We start from the raw sequence: 23,365 nt of genomic DNA, 5'->3' as shown, positions 1-23,365 counted from the left end.
AGCCATATTTTTTTCTTTCAAGAAAAAAATAAGCTGTGTCTAAAGCTTAATGTCCAAAGGTAATTAAAATAGCAGTTCCCCAATAAACTGAGATGACAAATGCAAGGATATAAATCCTATCTAGGAATAGTGCCTACCTTCCTGCCCTCCAGAAGGGGAAAGTAAAACTACAAATGGCTAGAGACGTATATCATACAGCTGATGGTCTGGAAAAAAAATCAAAGCGCATGTATAAAACCCACACAGAGATAGTGAGTACATTCACACTCCACACAGAGACAAACCCATTCATACTCCACACAGAGAAAGAAAGTACATTCACACCACACAGAGACAGAGGGGTACAGTCATACTCCACACAGAGACAGGGTGTAAGTTCACAATCCACACAGGGAGAGGGGGTACATTCACACTCCACACAGAAACATGGAGTGCATTCACACTCCACACAGGGACAGGGGGTACTTTCACACTCCACACAGAAACAGGGAGTACATTCATACTCCACACAGGGACAGAAGGTACATTCACATGCCACATAACCAAAAACTCAACCAGAGAACCAAGCACTGTTAGATACAACACTACCCACTGTAATACCAGTGATCATTTGTTATCATACACATCCTGCCCAGGCCTTTGCTGACAGGCACTTACTGATTGCAACAGTAATGTTTGATTGCAATGAAAAATAAAAATGATTGTGGCTAACCTGCAGCTTTTAGATGTACTGCAGCCCCTGTCTCAAATACACTCAGTCATTTTCTTCATGGACAATCCCCACATCAGTCAGCTATAGCCACTTTACTGAATGTACACATCTCGGATATCTGGCAATGTTAAACATAGCCTCAGTAAAGTATTCTAGCTGGAAGCCAGAAAAATGAATGCTTCACTTGAACAAATAACAACAGTAACAATAATTTTCCCCGTACATAACATCTGCAGAATTTATCTTTTCATCTCACTGCTGTCAGAATGAAGAGTGCAACACATTGCATCTCCCCCTCATATGTCTCAACCTTTGACATCAAGAATTAGGGAAAAAGGTAAAAGGAAGTAGTATGTGAGGGACCAAAATCAGACAGTTATTACCTTTATATAGTTAATAATTACTGTAATAACAGGCTTTGCATCAGTTTGCTTTTCTGAATGCTATTAAGTCTGAAACTCAAATGTCTGTCATTATTACTTAGGGACTGCAATACTCATCGATTTGCCAGCAAAACCACAAACTTTATGAGGGGCAGATCAAAACATGATGAGAAAAAGTAAAGACATTTTGCCAAATCCAGGACAGTTGAGAGCACCTGTGACCCGCCCCCATACACACACTTACACAGATGTGACCATCAGTTATATCAACTTGTATAGCTGTTACTGTTCATCTCGCATCATTTATTGTTATCAAATGAATTAATGAATATATAAATAATTATCACACAGGAATTATTTTTCTTAGCTGAAAATACAGTACACAACACACTCTGCCCCCTTCCCGCAAATGCCTCTTAACATCTTAATCCAGGAATCAAGAAGAATGCTAAATAATAACAAAGGACTAAAAGTCAGGAACTGATTATTTCCTTCATATACTTATAAAGTTGCTAGAATAACAGGCTGTGCATTAACATGCATTTTCTGAAGGCTGTTAAGTCTGAAACTCAAATGCCTATCAACGTTTAGAGACTGCAAAAATCACTGATTTGCCAGAACACCACACATTTTATAAAAAAACAGTTCACTGTGTGTCAGAATCTCAGAATCAGGAACAGTTTAGATCTTTTAACCTCCTCCACAAACACATACCTCTACACACACACACACACACACACACACACACACACACACACACACACACACACACACACACACACACACACACACGCAGAAGCCTAACTTTTCCCCAAAAGCAGTTTTTGTTGATCCACATATCAGTGAATGCCACTCATTGACTCCAACATACACTGATCCACAAAGGATCAAAAAACACACAAAACAGATGTTTTGGAGGGGGGGGTTAGCAAGCCCCCCTGCACCACTCAATATATATAGATAGATATGTGGGCCAGATTTACGAAAGCTTGCACAGATTTGCAGAGTAGTGTAAGACATCAAACAGACAATATGTCTGCCGTGCGATCCAGGAATATCCGGCAGGGGCGTGCATGAGAGCTGCTAAAACTACTCTTGCACAGACAGCGTCATGTTATGCAAATTACCTCATTTGCTGGTGAAAGCCATGCAAATGAGGGAAATTTGCGATCCAGGAAACACTAACCTGTCCGTGGAAGATTAGTGTTATCTGCAGAAATGTACTCCGTTGGTAACGGAGTACCGTTCTGCAAATAGCTAAACGGAGCTATGACAGCTCCAAATAAAGGATGCATACAGTTGAGGAAGCATGCCAATGGCCAAATATAAGGCCACTGGCATTTATAAATGTTTAAAATTATTAAAATCGAACTTTTTTTCCCTGATCTCTGATGTTTAAGCGTAGGGCAGCACCGCGCAAACATGCGGTGCTTAAAAAAAACAGAAAATAATTTAAAAAGAGCCAAAAATAGCCATTTTCACTAAAAAGCTTATCCTGCCATGCAGGTGAATGGCAGGCTGAAGACAACATGGCCACTGGGTAGTGGTTGCTAAGGGGGGAAGCTCAGTGTGAGAGATGTAGCCATGCATTAGTAGGCAATCCTATGCAAATGAGGATAAGGATAGTGAATCCCAATTTTCCCCAGCATCTGAGCCATGTCCCAAGAGTATAAATGTAGGAGTAGGGGAGTAGTAGATTAGAATATAGGTAACATCATGAGGGTGTGTGTCAGAAAGGCTGTAAGCTTATTGGAGCACAGTGTCTTGTGTTTGCTCTGAGTTGCTCAGGATTGCAAGAGGCATGTCTACAGTTGTCCTTTTTGAAAACCAGAAACCAAAGGCATACGCAAACATGCACACAGCGTGTGTGCATGTGTGTGCTTGTGTGTGCGTGTGTGCGCTTGTTTGCACGGTGCTGCCCTGGGCGGAAACAGAAAGGGAAAAGGAAGGAAAAGAAGTAGTAGGAAGTTAACCAAGGAGAGCTAACAGAGCTGCCAGGTGAAATATATTAGAATCAGCCAATTACACAGGTAGCAGACTAGCCCAGCCCAGCACTTTAAACTCTGCAAACAGAATTCTTCCCTGTTTTTTCCAAAGAACTCTGCAGCACTGCAGTATACAAAGAGGGAAAGCTTAAAAACTTTGAAGTCAGACAAAATGTTAGGAGCTGCTCTTGCTATCATCAACCAACATGTGCAAGGTGCTGAGGGTGGTGATGTTGTGAATGCTGCTGAGCAACCCACAGTGAGGAGACGGAGAAGAGTGTACAGACCCATGGTAACCTACCAGGGGCTACATGAGCTGGAGATAGTGGAGCGCTATAGGGTGGACAGAGACCTCCTAAAGCAAATTGTTGAGTTGTGCCGGCCACGCCTCACACACAGAACCAACAGACAGGAACCCATCCCAGTGGATACCAAGGTATGTGCTGGCCTAAGAATACTAGCTACAGGTACCTTACAGAGACCAGCTGGTGATATGATGGGATTTCACAGGCATCAGCATCCAGGGTACTGCAAAAGTTCCTGGATGCCATGTCAGCACATGTCGGTGAGCACATATATTTCCCCAATTCCCATGAGGCATTGGCCAGCAATATGCATCTTTTCCACCAAATAGCAGAATACCCTGAGGTAGTGGGTGCAATAGACTGCACGCACATACACATCATAGCACCACCCAGTGAGTGGGGTAGGGTCTACATCAACCACAAGGGCTTCCCCTCCATCAACTGTCAGGTTGTGTGTGATGCCCAGGGCATAATAATGAATGTGTGTGCTGGCTGCCCTGGAAGTTATCACGATTCCCACATCTGGCATCTGACAGAGATTTGCCAATGGGTACATCCCTGATGGCCACCTAGTGGGGGATGCTGGATACACACTGGAGCCGTGGCTGATGACACCTATCAGAAATGCATGCACACCCGAAAAAGAACTCCATAATGAGGCACACGCACAAACAAGAAACATAATTGAGCGTGTGTTTGGGATGCTCAAGTCACGGTTTTGGTGCCTGGACACATCTGGTGGAGCCTTGCAGTACTCACCAACTACATGTACCCAAATTGTCATGGTATGTGCCATGCTACACAATATGATCCTGTGGAAACGGCTGTAGCAGGAACAACATGGGGCAGGGCCAAACAGCCCCCCACCATTACCAAGGCCTGCACAAGCACATCGTGACTCGGAGGAGGAACAACCTGAGCCTTCCCCAGTAGGCAGAAGGAGGCGTGCCCAGTGTGCCCTGGCCTTGGCAAAGAGGCAACACATAGCACATACACTGACTTAGTAGGAACCCTGGAAATGACACCTCTCTCTGACTCGCACATACAGTAAAAGGGATGCCTAACTTGACACTACCTTTTTTCAAACATGTATAGGGAGTGTAATATGTGCATCCAACATAGGCAGCCCTGCAGCACCACCTGAGGCACGAGTCCCTATTTTAAGCAATATAAAGCACTGCTAAGCAAAATTTACCAGTATTAAGCATATTTAAATACAATTGCACATAACTGCGCACCGCGCTAACCAGCACAACGTTGGCCAACATTGGGCAAAGTTGGGCAATGTTGGGCAAAGCCGGGCAATGTTGGGCAAAGTCGGGCAATGTTGGGCAAAGTCGGGCAAAGTCGAGCAAGGTCGGGTAAATACGCTCACACCTGCATTACTGTTCCTTAACCAGTCAGGTCTGCCTAGCAGGAAAATAAAAAGCAGTGACAGGGCCTGAACTCAGGATACTGTGCACTATAGTCACAGTACTGAACCACTAAGCCATGACAGCATTTCACTGGCACAGACACAACTTAAGTCACTCACACATACCAGTTGGGGGGGGGGGTTACATACCTAACAGTCACAGCCAGCAGGACAATTGTAGACACACACAAACACAAACAAATGCTGTATCATGCCCTCTGAAGATGCATATGAGTAACCTTCCGCCAGGCCTATGCAGACAGATAACAGCAGGCCAGGCAGTGTGATGTGGGTTGGGTAGGCTATGAAGTCACAAACTAATATGCGTGTAATTGGAAGCTAAGGTCTGTAGTAAAGTGGTATGCCTCAAGCCAGTACGATAAGCAACAGTACAGACTGAAATGGAGTACCTGACATAGCAGTGCAGGCCTAGCAAATGTGTATAAGTGTCAGGTGTACCCCTCATCCTATGTACACCCACAGTAACAATCAGGTGTGCCCCCTGGGTAGAAATGTACAAATAATAGCTGTCCCCCCTGTATGTAGAAATGTTAATAAGTCTATGCAAATTGACTCATGGAAGCCCTTCAGGCACAGCGTGCTTCCTGTCGATGTACAACACAAAGGTGAGCCCTGAAGTAAAAACCAACTTGATTTTTCACACACATATAATATATATGCCCATAGTGGGCATGCTCAAACACTTAAACAAATTTAAACTCGGTTAAACCACCACAAATGAAGCAAAAAAGGAGAAATCACCACACTGGAAACAAGAATAATTTTGTAAGCGCTTTCGTTTACTAAAATGTGTAAACTTCTTCAGACATATTTAATACTACAACCATATACTTAAATACATAAAGAATGATGACATAATTTCCTAAAACAACCACCCCACCTTATTTTAAAGTACCAGAACATTTTTCTCAAAAATATCTCTAATGCCTTAAACTAATAATTAACTTTTAAACTAAGTATAAACAAATCATTAAAATAAACATTCCCACTACAGACTGAATACATAAGTGTAAATAATTATTCCTTCTACCTCAGTAAAGCTTTTAGTTTTAAAATACTTTTGATGGAAATCATATCATTTAAGTCAGGGCATTTAATTTCAACTGCCATAAAACTTCCCTCTCTTCAAGTTTCAGACTAGTTGAGCCACCTCTTCCATTTTCAATTATTTTTTTCAATGACCAAGAATAAAAATTCATGTTCGGGAAATAGTAAAATGTGCCTAGCCAAGGCATTATTAATGTTCCCTTTATCAATTGCATAACAGTGCTCATATATTCTATTCTTGAGTGGTCTATCAGTTTTCCCAATGTAAAAAGCAGGACATTTTGAACATAAACCTAGATAGACCACTCCCTTTGTGTTGCAATTGTATTTATCATTAATGTGAAACTTTTTCCCTCTCACTATAAATGAATTTCCTACCTTGATAGTGCATTGTACTCAATGATGGGTCTGATGACTTAAGATTAGAGGGCCACCACTACCTCTTTTGATCCTGATGCAAACCCTTTGTTGATTAGGTGTGCCACATAGGATTTCCCAATCACTTTGGCAACATGGTTGTCAAAGGAAAGATGACTATCTACTTGTGTCCCCAGATCCCTTATTACCTTGTCAGTTTTAAGGGGGTAACACCTGTGTGGTAGTTTGTGGGTACTTTGTTTTCACCAAAGGGGATTACTATGCATTCTTTCACATTGAGCTTGAGGCCATGATTCTGACACCACACATCTGTCTCATAGAGTCCCTTCTGGAGAATATTTGTGTCATCCGGGGAATCTATTATGGCAAACACTTTACAGTTCCCAGCAAACTTGGTCAACCACAACCCTCCTGTGTTGGCATGTACTTCTGAAAAGTCTATACCAAACAGGAGGGACCCCAGGACTGAACCCTGACATGTAGCCAGCGACACTTAATTTGTGGGATCCATCTGTGAGCCAGTTTGCAATCCATCTTGTGATGTATGGATTCATGCCCAGGTTGGTGAGTTCATCTATGATACCTGACTGGGGAATGGTGTCAAAGGCCTTAGCGAGGTATAGGTAGGCTGTGTGGAGCTCATTTCAATCATCTGTAGCCTGGGTAACTGTCTCAAAGAAATTCACCCAGTTCAGGAGGCATGATCTGCATTTGACAAAGCCAAACTGGGTGTGCTCAACTATGTGAAGGTTCCCAATGTCTTTATTGTTGACTTCCATTATGACTGGCTCCATTGCCTTGCAGATCAGACTTGTCATGTTCATAGAGCGTGAATGCCAAGGGTCTTTTGTGGCCCCACACTTGTGGAGTGAGGAGAACGTTGCTGTGCAACATTCTATGGGTACATATCCTGTAGAGAGGATGTAGAGAGAGGTGTAGGTATCCTTGATGAATATGGATACATCCCCACCCTATGTGCTATGATCCAGGTTCTGATGCTGGAAGGTATGGAATGAGTAGTATCCTGGTAGTGCTGGTGTGCTCTCTGGAGCCTCGAACTAGGTCTCTGTTACTGCACAGATATCAATATTCTCCATACTGAAAAAAGCCTTGAGTGTGTGCATCTGGAGGCTGAGACTTCTGGAAATGAGTAGCATTTAGCTCACTTTGCGGTTATTTGTGTTAGTTACGGGATTTGGTTTGTCCTGAGTGACCGGTGTTCAACACCTGAAGTCAATGCCTCATTAGTCCAATCTGACCATAAGCTAATTACCCTACATATCCACATTCTGCCCCCACCCCCCATTAAGGAAACAATGTTAAAAAAAATCTCCAAAGACAACTTCATGATTCTTAAGACAGAAGTGGTGAACTTCAGGACACCCATGCAGATGGACAATATAGTTATGACTACTGAATCATACACAATTGCATTTTATAAGCATTTACATGAGTGCATGGATCGTGCTATCCCAAACAGAACCAAGACGCTATCCTCCAAGAAATGGAACCAATCTGGTGGTCCCCTGCCATAAACAAACTGCACAACAGAAGGAAGAAACTGTTGCAAAAGAGGGTAAAACCCATGAGTGGAGGAGCTCCCTGGTCAGCCTCAGTAAGAAGCTGCGATCCCTGATAAAATTCTCCAAAGCTAGTTACAAAAACAAAATTGCCACCGATTCTATAGACAACCACAAAGCATTCTATACCTATATCAAGAATCACAATGGCAACACTCAGATCTGCTCTGAGTTACAGCACAATGGCACTAAATATACAGACCCAACTGATATTGCCAACATCCTGGCAGATAGGATCCGTGCTAACTTTACCCCCCCTCTCACCCATGAAAGAGCCCATCTCCATACCGGAAGAATGCAAAGTTGCTGTCATCACAGCTGCACAGGTGAAATTCACTCTCCAAAGCCATGAACACAGCATCCATGGGACCAGATAACATCCCGGGCTGCATTCTACACGAACTACAGAACGAACTGGCACCACACCTAAGTACCATGTTCAATCATAGCCTCACCTCAGGCTTTGTGCCTGCTGAATGGCGCACAGTGACAGTTATCCCACTACACAAGGGGGGAGCCACCACGGACCCCAGGAACTAGCACCCCATTAGCCTGATGAGCCTGGTCTGCAAGGCCATGGAACGTATTATCATGGAACTTATAAACAAAGACATTGGCAATCTCCAAACTCTGGACCACAACCATTTTGGGTTTGTAAAAGGCAGATCATGTCTCCTAAACCTGATAGGCTTCTTCTAAGCAGTCACCAAAGCCATAGACAAGGTTAAGGTGGTTAACACAGCCTATCTAGATCTTGCCAAGGCTTTCAACACCATCTCCCACTCTGGAATTATAGATAAACTCACTAAACTAGGTATAAATCCCTATGTCACAAGATGGTTTGCCAACTGGCTCACTGACAGAACCCACACTGTGAAAGTAGCAGACTCCAAGTCTGACTTCAGACCAGTGACAAGTGGAGTACCATAGAGTTCAGTCCTGTGTCCTGTCCTGTTTTGTATCTACTTCCCTGAAGTACAGGCTAACACAGAAGGTCTTTGGCTAATGAAGTTCCCAGATGACTGCAAACTAGGAGCCGTAATTGAAACTACTAATGATGTGGACATCCTACAAAAGGGCCTCACCGAGACAGATGCCTGGTGTCAAAGCCATGGTCTCAAGCTCAATGCCAAAAAGTGCATTGTCATCCCCTTTGGTAAAAACTCTGTATCCATGAACTACAACATAGGCGGTAGTATACTTAACACTGAAAGTGTGATAAGAGACCTTGGGACACAGGTGGTCAGTAGACTCTCCTTTGATAATCACATTGCCACAGTAGTCAAGAACTCCTTCGACATGGCACACCTCATCACAAAAGGTTTCTCATGCAGAAAAAAAGAAGTCATTGTTCCCCTCTACTCATCACTCATTAGATCCATTATAGAGTACAATGCCCCTTTTAGTATGTACCTCACAAGACATCTACAACAACTGAAAAAGCCCGCAGAAATACCTCACAAAGAGGATTAGCAGCCTCAAATACATGCCCTACACAGACCGTCTCAAAACACTCCAGCTTTACTCTGTCACATATCGCCTACTCAGAGGTGATCTCTGCCTAACATACAAAGCTATATCAAACACAGAGCTTTTGGACATGCTCCACTTAAAGAAATCCCAATCTCTCCGAGCTTTGGCCCCAAAACCCAGACCGAAATACAAAAGGAGGGGGTATATCCATTTTCATAAAGGATACCCACACCTCCAGGTTAGTGGTACAGCACGAGGCCTCGGAGAACATCCAAATGCAACTAACAGTGGGCAAAGCTGCTTATCAGATTGTAGCCTGCTACAGATCACCTACCTTGTCTCATGACCCTCACTCAGCATTTCTGAGAACACTGGAAAATATAAAGATTCTACCAAACACCATGATATTAGGAGATTCCAACTACCCAAACATTGACTGGGAGAATTACTCAAGTACAATCTCCTTTGCCCAATGCTTCCTAGAGTTTATAAACTTAAACGCCCTGGAACAGCTGGTCACTATGCCCACTAGAGGTGACAACATACTGGACCTGATCATCACCAACATGGGGGATCAGTGTTCCACACCAGAGGTTAACCCCTCGCTGGTAAGATCAGATCATAAAGTAATCACACTGGGTATCCACATCCCGACCCCACCCCCTGTCAAGGAAACCACTGTGAAAAACTTCTCAAAAGCAAACTTCACACTTCTCAAGACCGAAGTGGAAAGTTTCAAAGCCCCCTTGCTACAGGATAATGCTATCCAATCCACAGAATCCTTTACAAGTGCATTATATGAGCATCTACAGGGATGCATGGATCGAGCCATCCCAAGTAAAACCAAGACTCACTCCTCCAAAAAGAGGAAACCAGTCTGGTGGTCCTTGACCATAAATAAGCTATACAACAGAAGGAGGAAACTACTACATGATAAAGCAAAATTCCAAAAAGGCATCACTGATCATTATTAGCAAGAAACTACGATCGCTCATAAAATCATCCAAGGCCAGTTTCTAAAGAAAATTTCCAAGGAATCTAAAGATAACTACAAAGCCTTCTTTAGCTATATCAAACACTTAGGTGGCAACTCTCAGATATGCTTTGAGCTACTGCAAAATCACAAAAAATACACTGAACCAACTGATATTGCCAACATCCTGGTGGACAAGTTTAGTGCAAACTTCACCCCCCCCACCCCCAAAAGGGCCTGTGTCCATCCCAGAAGAATGCAGAGCCCCAGACATCATGCACATGCAGGTAAAAACAGCCCTCTCCAAAGCTAAGAACACAGCATCAATGGGACCGGATGGTGTCCCAGGCTGTGTCTTACACGAGCTCCAAAAGGAACTAAACCCTCACCTAAATTCACTGTTCAGACTCAGCCTTACCACAGGCTATGTACCCAAAGAATGGCATGCAGCAACAGTCATCCCACTCCACAAAGGTGGTGCCATAACAGAACCTGGGAACTATCGCCCTATAAGCCTGACCAGCCTGGTCTGTAAAGCTTTGTAGTGAATTATCATGAAACTCATAAAAAGAGACATTGGGAAGCTCCAGACACAGGACCCTACCCAATTCGGCTTTGTTAAAGGCAGATCCTGCCTTCTAAACCTAGTTGACTTCTTTGAAACAGTTACCAAGGGCATAGATGAAGGGAAGGTAGTCCACACAGCCTACCTGGACCTCACTAAGGCCTTCAACACCATTCCCCACTCTGGCATTATAAACAAGCTTACCAGCTTAAACATTAACCCCTGTGTCATGAGATGGGTGGCCAACTGGCTCACGGATAGAACACACATGGTCAGAGTTGCGGGTGCCATGTCCAACTCTAAACCAGTCACAAGTGGCATCACACAGGTCTCAGTCCTGGGACCCCTCCTGTTCAGTATATACTTCTCTGAGGTACAGGTAAGCATGGGAGGACTATGGCTGACCAAGTTCACAGATGACTGCAAACTGGGGGCCATAATCGACTCTCTGGCTGACACAGACATCCTCCAGAAGGGTCTTACAGAGACAGATACCTGGTGTCAAAACCATGGCCTCAAGCTGAATGCCAAAACTGCATAGTCATCCCCTTTGGAAAAAACAAAGTGCCCATGAATTACAACATAGGTGGTAATCCACTAGGCACGGAAAATGTAATTAGGGACCTGGGGACCCAGGTAGATAGTAACTTCTCCTTTGATAATCACATTGCCAAAGTGGTTACATATTCCTTCTACGTAGCCCACCTAATCATAAAAGGGTTCACCTCTAGATCAAGAGAGGTCTTTGTGCCCCTCTACTCATCATTCATTAGGGCCGTAATACAGTACAATGCCCCATTTGGTATGTACCTTAATTGGCACATGCAACAGCTGGTAAGACCACAGAAGTACCTCACCAAGAGGATCATGGGCCTCAAAGAGATGCCCTATGCAGCTCGACTAAAGAAACTCCAGCTCTACTTGCTTGCTTACTGCCTGCTCAGAGGTGATCTATGCCTGATGTATAAGGCCATGTCCAACCCGGAATTAATGGACATGCTCCACCTCAAGAAAAACAAATCTCTTAGAGCCACACACTCCAGTGAATTAAACCTCAGCAAAGCAATAAACAGGATGTGCTGGAGGGATAGATTCCTGTCCCAGAGACTTCCCTCACTCTGGAACAGAATCCCAGTTGATGTTAAGCAAAGCCCCTCGCAGACTCTCTTCAAGAGGAATCTTGACGAGTGGATGGGAAATTATAAATTTACCCCTGGTATCACTTCAGTGGCTTTGCTAGACAGAGGCCCAGGAAACGAATTTAAAAGGGAGGTGAAAGCCAACACATTCTGGCTAAGCTTATAAATGCCCTTGGGCAGATAGCCTAGTACCTACCTATAAACCTATGAACCTACACGCTCTAGGGACCTAAACCTTGTCACCACAATAAACAGAACATGCCGGAGGGATAGATTCCGGTCCCAGAGACTTCACATACTCCAGAATAAACTACCTATATATATCAAAGCTCCTCATTAGCACTCTTCAAGAAAAATCTTGATGATTGGATGGGAAATACGAAATTCACGCTGGGGATCACTTCTGTGTCTCTGCTTGACAGCTGCACAGGAAAATAAATTTCTTGGGTGGCAAAAGCCAGGGTTCCTTTTTGGGTGGGCTTGTATAGGCCCCAGGGCTGATAGCCTAGTACCTACCTATGAACCTATGAACCTTTGAGCCTTGCCTAAAAAAGGTAATATGGGGACAGTAAGAGCCTTGGCCAGTATTCAGAAGCATAGGCGTGACAGATGCAAACCATCTGTAGCGAAGCAACAAGGATTGTCTATCATGTCATCACAGGCAGACAGAGACTGGATCCCCTTTGAATGACACCAGAAGCTCAGCCAATTGTTGAAGTTTATCATCTTTCTGTTATATTGCAATATCATGTAGGTGAAGGTAAGATGCTACTCAAGGTTTGACCCTGTGTGTGCCAGCATGTGGTGCATCAACCCATATATGATATGGTCATGGCCTATGCATACAATACACTCACAATACACCTAGTATGATAAGCCTGCTGAGGTTAGCAAATGTGAAAAAACCCTTTGTGCAGACTGTCAGCAAGTAATGTCCGTATTGCACCCTGTAACTCCATATTGCTTGCTGAAGTGTAAAGAAGTACTTAGTTTGGATTAAGAACACCGCACTTGCCAACTGTGTGTGTGTGTGTGTGTGTGTGTGTGTGTGTGTGTGTGTGTGTGTGTGTGTGTGTGTGTGTGTGTGTGTCTGTCTCTCCCTGGGGAGGAGCAACCTTTTTGGAGACTACTCACACAGCTTAAAAGTGGTATACTCATCTTTGTCAAGTCTGATGATGTCACCAACCTACAAATATACCTGTGGAAAAGTGCAATCCCAGTAATGTGTATAGCGTGTTGTGTAAATATGTACTGCTGTAGTATCATAATGTAGTTCAGTAGGGGTTTGAATCCTGCATTTGTCAAGTGAGTGTGTGTGCCTTCCTGGGGAGGAGCAACCTTTTTGGAGACTAGTCACACCCCTTAAAAGTGGTATACTCATCTTTGTCAAGTCTGATGATGTCACCAACCTACAAATATACCTGTGGAAAAGTGAAATCCCAATAATGTGTATGGTGTGTCGTGTAAATGCATATTGCTGTAGTATCAAAATGTAGTTAGGTAGGGGTTTGAATCCTGCATTTGCTGAGTGTGTGCCTCCTAGGGAAGAGCAATCTTTCTGGAAACTACTCACACCCCTTAAAAGTGGTATACTCATCTTTGTCAAGTCTGATGACGTCACCAACCTACAAATATACCTGTGGAAAGGTGAAATACCAGTAATGTGTATAGCATGTCATGTAACTGCATACTGCTATAGTATCCTAATGTATTTAGGTAGGAGTTTGAATCCTGCACTTGCCAACTGTGTGTGTGCTTCTCTAGAAAAAAGCAACCTTTTTGGAGACTACTCACACACCTTAAAAGTGGTATACTCATCTTTGTCAAGTCTGATGATGTCACCAGCCTACAAATATACCTGTGGAAAACTGAAAATCCACTAATGTGTATAGAGTGTCTTGTAAATGTGTACTGCTGTAGTATCATACTGTAGTTAGGTAGAGGTTTGAATCCTGAACTTGCCAAGTGTGTGTCTGTGCCCCCCCCCCCCCCGGGGAGGAGCAACCTTTTTGGAGACTACTCACACACCTTAAAAGTGGTATACTCATCTTTGTCAAGCCTGATGATGTCACCATCCTACAAATATACCTGTGGAAAAATGAAATCTCAGTAATGTGTATAGCGCATTGCGTAAATGCATACGTCTGTAGTATCATAATGTAGTTAGAAAAGAGTTTGAATCTTGCACTTGCTGATTGTGTGTCTGTGCTCCAGGTGTGTGACACCATTGGCCAATGGGGAGTGGGTTTTGATTTTTCTAGTGTATGACATATCACAATGACAACTCTATGTGCATTACACATGTAAGGTAGCTGTGGGGCAAATCCATATACATACATGTGACCTCAAGTATTTCATAGGTGGCTTTCAACATGAACGCATGTGTTATTTTTGCCAGAGCATGCTGGCGCTTTCAGACCTTAGGTCACTTCTGCATGCTTGTGACAAGCTTAGCCACTGCAGTGATCCCTGGGCTACATCTTCCATTTCACATCCACTCATCACGGTTTCTATTGAAGAGTGTGAGTGAGGGTTTATGCTTGAGGTATATTTGAAACCTGTTCCAAGGCAAGCAAAGTCTGGCAAATATGACTAATCATTATAGGTGTGCAACAACCTCTGTGGATCTGCATGCAAACCCTTTATTGCTTATGTGCTCCACAGAGGGATTTCCAAAACCCTTTGGTAATGTGATCATCAAAGGAGAGATGACTTAACACATAACTCTATGTATACATTAGTACCTGTTCCACATTTTGGGGGCTACTACCTATGTTGTACTCTGGGGATACTTTGTTTTCTAAAAGTGGATAACTATGCTTTCTTAGGCTTATAGCTTTACAGCATGAGTTTGACACCAGGTATCTCTCTGTATGATACCCTTTTGGAGGATGTGTGTGTCATCTGGAGAATAAAGTATAGCCCACAGTATGCATTGTCATCAAACGTGGGCAGACATATCCCTACTGTGTTTGCTTGTACCTAAGAAAGCTATATGCCAAACAGGAGTGGTCCCAGGACTGAGTGCAGGTGAATACCACTTGTTACTGGCATAAAATAGTACATGGAGGCTGCAAATGTTACTGTGTGTCCTACATCTGTGCGTCAGTTGTCAAGCCATCATCTAACAATCGTTTATGGTCAGTCTGTTGAGGTTATGTATAATACCAGTATGTGGGATGGGTATGAATTGCTGGTGAGCTATAACTTGGCTGTGTTGACCTACCCTCCCTCACCTATAGCCTTGTTGACTGGCTTAAAGTCTACTAGGTGGAGGAGACATGATCTAGCCTTTAGAGAACCTAAGTGGGTATGGTGCAGTGTTTGCAGGTTCATAATGTCTCTGTTAATGAGTTCCATAATGCTGTGCTCCATAGCCTTCCAGATAACATTGGTCTGGCTTATAGAGTGAGAGTTTCCAGGACCTGTTGTAGTTCTACCCTTAATCAATTTATCTTAACATTTGCACTGGGTGTGACGAGGGTGGACAGGTTTATGAATAAGTATATTTGAGGGTCAGGCCAGGTTTGAAGGTTAGTAGACCATGCCAGATAGGCAGGATTAAGTTGGTTTGTATATATGCTGAGGAAGGATGCAGAGCATATTGTGAAATAGATGCTAAGGGTGAAGCCACCGGGTAACAGGAAAAGAGGAATGCCTAAGATGAAGTTTATGGCTGTGGTGAGAGAGGACATGCAGGTGGATGGTGTGATAGTGCAAGATGCAGAGGCCAGGAAAAAATGATGTACTGTGGCGACCCCTAATGGGAGCATCTGAAAAGAGAAGAAGAAGACATTGTAGTTCAACCCTTGTGGACTGTGGACACCATTACTGTGTGTCATTCCACAAGTATGTAACCTGTATAGAGGCTGCATCTGGACAGAGCGTTTAGGTGAGTGGTGACTTCATATGTCAGCTTGTGTATGACACAGCCAGGGACACTGTCCAGTACCATTGCCACTGTGTTGTATACTATGTTAAAGAGATGTTTTAACTAGAGTGTCTGTGAATCATCAGGTTTTACATTCTTCAGGTCCTTGTGTAATGACAGGGTGGTGAAATCCGCATTCAAACTGTCTGACAAGGAATTGGTAATGTCAGTCAGATAAGTGTACTTTGTGACCATTTACATTAACTGTGAACCGATCTGAGATTTCCTCTGTAGATTATGAATAACACTGAAGGAAGCTTTAGTGTTGTCTTTGGAATTCTTGCCATTTTGTATTTTGAAGCTTGCCTTGTATGTTTATTAAGGGATTGTATTTTCCCAATGATACTGACCAGAGAGGTTATAACTTCTTGGTATGTAACTCTTTTGGTACAACTTCACACCTTCTATTATATATTTAGTTAATAGCAGGGGTCCATGAGACTAATGCACTTTTACTGTATAAGTGAGAATTTCTTGTGTTTGTGATAGCACGGTTCATGCAACCCTGTAGGTGAACAGTGTGCATTAATAAAGGATTATGCAGCTGGGACAGTGTTAACCTTAGTAATGCAAACCAATGACATATAGCAACAACAGCATCACCCACAGCACAGTGTCAACCCATGTCATACACACATATGTGTACTCAAGTTCCAAAATGTGTGTAGTACAATGCATACTGGCCACCAATAGAAAGTAGGGAGTGTTAACACTGGCCAATACAGGGCATGTCACCCTGCCCATGTGTCCAATATGCACGTACATGCAGACAGTGCACCTCCACCATGTTCACAAATGTACACCTGCTGACTTGTGCTGCACACACCCCACACTTACTCTCCACTGTATAACACATGCTGACACAACTACACACATCAGCTAAGTGGCACATGGGCAAACAAAACACAATTGGAATAAACACTGGTGGAAACAATACAACATTGCTAATTACAGCTTTAATGCATCATGCCTGCTCAGCTACACCTTCAAGGATATCATTGCACTTTACTGCTGACAACATGCTACACATTCAACCATTGCTATACTTTATTAAAGTCACCCTGTGCATCAGCACCATGTTAGCCTGTTCCTGCTTCAATGTTACAGATGACGGGAGGTGGCACAGGTTTCATCATATGCACAGGGTGTGTTGTTGGTTTGCCAGAAGCCTACACTGAGCCATACAATTGACGTGTGTGAGTGTGTGTGTGAGGGCCATGAGTACTGTTATGGGCCAATGCTGATGTAATATATGCGGGTATGTGTTTGCCCTAGGTTTCTGGTTTATGTGTGTGTGTCTGCATGCACGCAGTTCCACCATGTGACTGTCATATACAGGGATTTGAGAGACAGCTACAGACTGTACCTGGCAGGCTTTACAGATCACCATCTCTGGCCATGGATACGGAACCTGTGCTTGGCAGGGGTGCTACAGACAGTATCAGGTACTAATCCAAACTGGGAACTATCCGAAGAGGTTGGCATATGTCCACTGTATCCGGGTCCCTGCTGGGACTGGCCAGAGCCACATGCACGTGATCTTCTAGGATGGTCTATGGACAGTCCCCCAACATTGCTGGGGCTGGTACTGGCACTACTGGAGTGGCTGTGACTTGCTGGATGCCCACGGCGACCTCCAGCTGCTGATGTTGCTGGCATACATCCCCGTTGACATCTCAACCATCCCACACTATCCTGACACATGGACATGATATTGTGGAGGACATCCAATGTCTCACCCCAATGTCTATCAATGACCTCAGTGTAATTATGTATGGCACCTGCTAGGTCACGGATACTGTCATTTACAGAGGTGTTATGAGCCCTTAGTGCCTGTCTGGTGTACTGCTCCATTCGTGTCTGTGCCTCCACGACAGCCTGGAACATGCGTGTGGTAGAAAGAGGTGTGGCATGTCTGCAGGGGCATGATGACCAGCAGTGCTCTGATGAGAACCCCTGGGCATCTGCCTATGTGGTACCATTCCAGACATCTGGATATGGCTGCTGTGTCCTGATACATGTGCCATAGATACCACACTGTCCTGGCCAGTGCCAACCATACACTGTCCCTCAGCTAAGGGCAATGGTGATGATGGATGTACAGGCAGTATGACTGTGTGCATGGATGGGGTGGAGACTTGTGTACTGTCAACTGGTGGCCCATCAACAGACCCTGACAAACCTGCCTGTGCCTCAACACACCTATCCTCATGAACACTGTCTGCCTCAGTGACATCAGGTTCCCTGCTGTACTGAACCAGCCCCACCTCGGCACCTGTGAGAGGAAAACAGGAATCACACTTTAAGACCTGAACATGATGTCAGACCACATGCGCACATGCGCACATGCACACATGCACACATGCGCACATGCGCACATGCACACATGCACACACACACACACAAAAATACACTCCTCCCTAAAGCAGAAACACACAACACCAGCAATCTCAGAACATACACAATAGCAGGTGATGGTGAGGTACAGAATCACAAGCAAAACAGTCATATCACACATCAGCATGCAGTGCAAGTGTAGACAGTCCTTGTTACTAACATTATACATGGCTTTGATGCATATGTTTTGTTATTAGGTGATGGGCCTCCCCCTGGAACACAATGCATACATGGACACAACATTGCTGTGCAGGTATTCAAAACTCAATAGCATCACAAGACATATATGTGTCAGTTGTGCAAATGGTGATTGGTATGCATATTGTTTAGAGGTGCATATGTGTGCACATGCAACATTAAGGTGTATAGCAAGGTGTATAGCAATGAAAGCTATGTGTAGTACTGTGGTTACAATAACTGGATGGGGTATAGTACCATAAGCCATCATCATGAAGCATCATGTGGTCACTCAAGGCACCAACGTTTCCCAAACCAGCACTACTCATGCTGCACCAGAACTATACTACCTTGGCTACATTCACCATTTCACAAATAGTTGTTACATGAGTTTGTAAGGAGGCCAATAAGGAGCATTCCCTGACATGAATGTGTAGTGTGTAGCAGAGTTTTTAAATGCCCCATGATAGGCCTCTACCCCTCAGGTATATTATGTGTAATGTGTGGATGAGATATTGGATACTGGAGTGTGTCTTTACAGGGGGGTTGGGAATTTTGTATATGTAGCATGTTAAAATGCTCTGTGTATGACATAGATGTGTATGTTATGTGCATGTTGAGTATCAACTGTGCCTATTCAGTGGTCACTACAGTCTAGCCACATTTGTTTGAGATGATCTGGGTATTGCATGTGTTTGAAGCAGCTAATCACATTAGTGAGATGTGCGTGGTCTTACACCAAACATGCACAGCATGCATTATGGGTAGGTGTGTTAACTGTGTACATGGCCTACACCTTAACTATGACAAGCACTTTTTATTTACAATAATAAATGTAGAACACACTCACCAGCATCTGTCCACTGCCTTGATGTCACCCCAGAGGGACCTACATAGAGATGAGACAGTTTGTCAGTGGCCACAACTGTGGCATTGCTACTGTGTGTTTGCAATCTTACAGTACAACAACAGTTTACATTCACAGGGCTACAGATTATTTTCCAAATGATCAGTATTGCACAACAACAGGCTCCACATCCTTTAACGACACACTCCACATCTCACATATGCATTATCTACCAATACAGATAACAGTAGTCTACAGATATGCCATGTTACCTGGATGTTCCATGTGTGCTTGCTGGGTGGCTCCAACCTCCATCATGGTGTTTGTCTGCTGCTGTTGTTGTTGGGCAAGTGCCACCAGGCTCAGGAGCAGCTCCTGTACTCTGGTGAGGGGGGCTGGATATTAACACCACCTGTCTCTGCACATCAGCAGCACACTGACAGACATGTCTGAGAAGATGACTGCAGTGGTGGCGTACCTGATCATATGTCCGGTTATGCAGACCTACTTCATTTTCCCTGCAACATATTGCCACATTGCAGTACGCTCCTGCTGGTCCTGGCTGGTTCGTGAGAACATGAGACTGTAGTGCTGAATCATACTGGTAGTAATTATGTCATCTTCAGCACTACTGTAAGTGGGGCTCCTGCGATGTGCCATGATCCCTGGAAGACATAAATATGAAAATATGTCATATGGCACATTTAACATTATACAGTACAGATATCACTGAACTGCCATATATAGCAACCTATTAGCTAACCAAGAGTGAAACACTTTAACTGCCACTTATTACTGCTCACCCCACAACTGCTTGGAAGTGTATTTAATGTAATTAAATGTATTTAATGTAATTAATTACTTAATGTAATTAAACCGCACAGTCTTGGGATAAATGCATTGAAGGTGTACACAGACCAGGTAGCTTTAGCAGCCCTCACTGGCTTCAATATTGCAAACTGAACAAACCACCCACAGTGATTAACCATCACATGTCACATACCAGCACTGTATGCTGTCTTGTTTGTCACACACTAAAACCTACATACAAATATGCGCATACTAACCTTCACCAACATATATATCTCCACCCTTCACAAACAGTTGCAATATGTCCCCTGCTCTATGCACATATACAGATGTGAATATATATGACACATATATATTTCTCCATATGTGTGTGGCATACACACACAAGGTCCACACTGTTGTAAGTCCCTGGACCTCACAGCCGAACTGTTGGGCCTTGCTGTAACACAAACAGGTGTCACATGTGAACATACACTAACATTAGTGGGGGTATATATAGCTACAAATGCTAGATAAGCATACTAGACTGCTACAGCAGTTGCCAATGCTAAGCTACACTTTAATATGACTATCATGCATGTGTTGCTCTGTCACACCCATGTTTATATAATGACAGCGCTAATCCCCCCAACAGCCATTGGCCACTCTACTGTACAGAACACAGATAACATGGATCAGATTTTTGACATTTAATGCTGAGCTACACATTTCACAGTTATGTCCCACTGCCCACAGGTACACACTGTATTGTCCATAGCAGTAGTTAAGCAGGACATCTGTGCATAGATAAGTACTGCTGCCACATATGAATGGTTCACATTATGTAGACTACTCTTCAAAAACATCTACTACATGCCAGTAAATACATATGTCACATACATTTCCTTTGTATGATTTGGTATTATTTCTTTTTCTTTTTCTTTTTCCTTTTCTCTCTCTCTCTCTCTCTCTCTGTCAGTCTCTGCAATAGAGTGATTGAGTTTATTGGCAGAGATTGCAGTCTGCTTTTGTAGGTATTTGCACATGAGCATGTGATGGCCTCTGCACCAATTAGTGGCCACCATTTGCTAATTGCATGCAGCCTGCTGTGTAGTAATTGCAGTAATCACTGAAATAGCAACCCAGCAGTATAAATTGCTAACTCAGGTAGGCGTGGCCCTTTCAGCTTTCCAAGCTGGAGATCATCCTTGTTTGCTGTGGACATCATTGTTTAAGACAGAATGTTGGTATAGTTCTTATATCAGAAGCCAGGGGTGTAGCCATTGATTTACATTTAGTACTCAGACCTAAATGTTGCTGCTTCCAGTACACACTTGTCAGTGTAGAAATGTACTCACCCCTCAAAATGCTAACCCAAGATACATGGGAGAATGTACTTTCTTTTCAAATTTTACAATTAACTGCCTTACAAAGCTAGTTATTGAGATGTATTCCTTTGGCACAAGAATTGTTTGGGAACTGCTATACTGTAAATATTCATTTTCTCAGTTCTAAACAGTTTGTGGTTTTTAGTGTTGACATTACAAGCTGCTCAAGAAAACTGGACACATTTCAGTACTGTGAGTATGCATACCTACATCCTAGGTAGACCCTGCACACACAGGTATATTCTACATTTGGGTAGGGGTGCAGATGTACAGAGAGCATACGTATTATTGTGTGAATTTTATCTTGCTGGACTTACAGGGTTGCTGTGTACATGTTAGTTTATCAAGGCAAGTAGTCTGTCTGTGTAACTCCCAACTGTGGACCTATCCACATGGTAACCAGAGATTTGCCTGTTATTCTTTGTCTGTGCACCACACAGGTCTTTTCAGCACTAGAGAAATGGCGTTGTTACAGTTAGTTGCTACCAGTACATGGCTACATCCTTTTGTATTTCAGTGTTGTATTCCTACATAAGGGTATGCTTCCAGAACTCCTTCCAAAGCTATGTGCACAGTGTGTAACAGCAGAAAGGCTGATATGCCTCTGTGTTTCTGCCTCTGCCAGACCTCTGCCAGACCTCTCAAACCATCAGGTACATATTTGAACAGACTCAGGGAAAACTCATGCAGTGTAGTGTGTACAAGGTCCGGGGTTCGAGACTGACAGAGGTGTTTTATTTTGCTGCTGAGTAGAACAAGGGCCCTCACATACAGAGTGACTAAAGCACTTTTAAGCAGTTGTAAGTGGGTTTGCATGGGTTTGCATGATGCTTAGCAATGCTTAGCTAAGCAAGAACAACCACACACTCGCACAAACCTGTTAACTACTGCTTAATAGTGCTTACTCCCACTAACCCCCGCACTCATTTCTTTGAAAGAAAAGAAAAATGGGGAGATAGGAAAATGGTGAAAAAGGGGCACAAAGAGGGAAAGACAATATGGAAAATAGCTTGGGATGCACAGGACAGGTGTAGGGAAGGTCCATAGCTGCCCATTTCTTTAACAGCAACAGCTGTGCATATGGAATACATTTGGTGGTACATATGAAGCCTTCAACCCCTGAGAGAGGGGTGAGGACAACAAAGTATATTGTAATGCCAATTAAATTACATTTTATGTGTCCAGGAGACATGTGTGTAAAATGGGCAGCTATGTATGGGGCGTAATTTTTTTTTTTTGGAGCAGATTGCCGTTTTTTTTTTTCAGGTGAGAGTGGAATGTGGGGTAGGGGAAGTAGGTATATTTGGGAAGGTAGGTTCGGGAGGTAAACAGACAAGACAAACAAGATGCATACAGGAGCAGAATATGACACGTGGTGGGTGAACACCATTGACGGGGAGGGATGTTTGGAAATTGCAAGCCCATGAGCCCACAGATGGCAACAGTGGAACTGAGATCTCCACCCATGGGCAGTCACCACTGCACCTTCACAGCCCAAAGAGTGGCTGTGCTAGGGGCTGTGTAGGATGGGCAGGCTGACCCGGGAGTTGCGCCACTCATGCCTCAAGCTGGCGTAGAGGTTCTGCAACAGAATGCTCAATCTCTCTATGCACCACAGCCCAGACCATTTGAAGTGTGATAGGTGGCCCTACTCCACCCACGCTTGCATGGGGGGCTGAGCCCCATCCCCTGCAGTGCTTCCAACTGAAGGTGGCATAGGGCCAATGAAGGAGGAGGTCCCAGGCTGGGCACAGGACCTGCTGGTGCCAAGTGCTATGGCCAGCTGAGGTGGGACACGTGGGTCCGCTGGGATTGGCCTTCCCATATGAACTATGTTTTGGAGAATTTAATAAAGATATAG

This window comes from Protopterus annectens, chromosome 2.part1, assembly GCF_019279795.1.
Source record: "Protopterus annectens isolate FY-2018-M chromosome 2.part1, PAN1.0, whole genome shotgun sequence".
Taxonomy (NCBI): Eukaryota; Metazoa; Chordata; order Ceratodontiformes; family Protopteridae; genus Protopterus; species Protopterus annectens.
This window is presented reverse-complemented; position numbering follows the sequence as displayed.